Source organism: Zophobas morio, unplaced genomic scaffold (assembly GCF_036711695.1).
Source record: "Zophobas morio isolate AGI-343-1 ecotype UQ-CSIRO unplaced genomic scaffold, CSIRO_AGI_Zmor_V1 ptg000216l, whole genome shotgun sequence".
Classification (NCBI taxonomy): domain Eukaryota; kingdom Metazoa; phylum Arthropoda; class Insecta; order Coleoptera; family Tenebrionidae; genus Zophobas; species Zophobas morio.
In genome coordinates this window covers 23,671-25,373 of record NW_026972320.1, presented here as the reverse complement: position 1 = coordinate 25,373, position 1,703 = coordinate 23,671, and positions in this window count along the sequence as shown.

The following is a 1,703-nucleotide window of genomic DNA, read 5'->3' as shown; positions in this document are numbered from 1 at the left end:
ACTGACTTTCGGAAAAATTTATATTAAAACGCAGCTGAATTTTAAGAGAAAGTATAGACCAAGTATGGTGTTAACCTGAAAGTTTTTTCTTTAACATTTTTAAAAAAACTGAGGTTGCAAAAATTAATCTATATTACCTCTGGTTTGGTTCGTCATCATTTTTTTAATAGATAATAGGAACGTTCCAAGGAGCAATTGACCAATAACTACAATTTAAATGGTATGCTGCTTCTCAAAAACTTCAAGCTATTGGTATTAATGTTCGTATCTTTCTTAAATAAAACTTTTACTTTAATAACAGTAGTTTACTAACTCTAAAGAGGAGGTGTCAGTTTGTTACATGCTGGGGAAAAAGGAGATTTATCAGATCTCTGAGCTTGCGGACCATAATAGTGATGATCCTTACGTGATTTTATTAAAGTCGCCGGAAATTCAAAAAATTATAAAGCGTTATTCAACTAAAGAGTACAGTTCTGAAAACATAGAGTTTATTGTGGAGGTATTTAACTATGAAAACAACGAAAGTATCACTATTCGTAAAAGTATGACCAAAAAAATTTTGAAAAAATACATAATACCAGATGGTAAGAAACAAATTAACATTACAGATTCCTGTTTAAAACAAATTTATAATGAAGTAAAGTTGGCACAACCGTTTTTATTCGAAAAAGCTAAGCTACAAGTTTTAAATTCTCTTAAAAATGACTCTATTCCAAGAATCCTCTCAAGCGTTGAAAAAACCACGCGGGAAAGTTGGCTTACGATGATGAACGTATACTCTTATGAAGACTTTGGTAAAAAGTTTTACTATAACCTTTTTAAAGTCGCACCGAGTGTAAAAGAGATTTTTTCTTCCAGAAACGTCCAGCACAATCCAAAGCTATTCGCTGAAGTAATTACACACTGCATCAATTTACTTACAAACTTAAAAACGTTGAGTAACTTTTTAAGGTCCTTAGCGCTAAGGCACAAGTCTTATGGCTGCACGAAGATTCATATCAATATAGCAGGTTTTACTTTTTTTAAAACTTTAAAATCTTGTTGCGAAAGTTGGAGTGATGAATTAGAGGAGGCTTGGTTCTTTTTGTTTAGTGTAATAGGATGTTTTATGAAACGTTGGCTCCCTGACTCCTCTGTTGAATTTTTATCCAAGTGCTTATTATTATGATAACATATAGAAAATGCGTGGATATAGGAACAATATATGAGCTGGGAAACAACGAAGAAATACTAATTCTAGCCTGTCTTGAACTCATACCTTATAATAATAAAGTGCTTTATTTTATAATAATCTAATTTATTATCTACTACAAACCAATAAACACAGCGTCCACATCTCAGTGAAGTTCCAGTCAATACGAATCTTTATAGTTAGTACAAACTAAAGTGTGAAAACTATTAAAAGTTAAAAATTTCATAGGCTTTGTATATTTGGAGCAAAATATTAAAAATTTGCCAACAAATTTGCAATAGTTCGACAAAAGGTGGATGCTACTACCAAAAAATTAATTTAAAGCTTTATGTAAGGTATCAAAAAGGCTACTAACTTTAATTTCCTTTCCTTATAAAAAGTTATAGTTACATAAAACAATCCTTAGGTGCTATTACAATATCATATGATTTAAAAGGTTAATATTAAAAAGTGCTAAAATTGGATAACTATAATTTTAGTAAATAAAAAAAAAGATTAATAACTAAGTGGC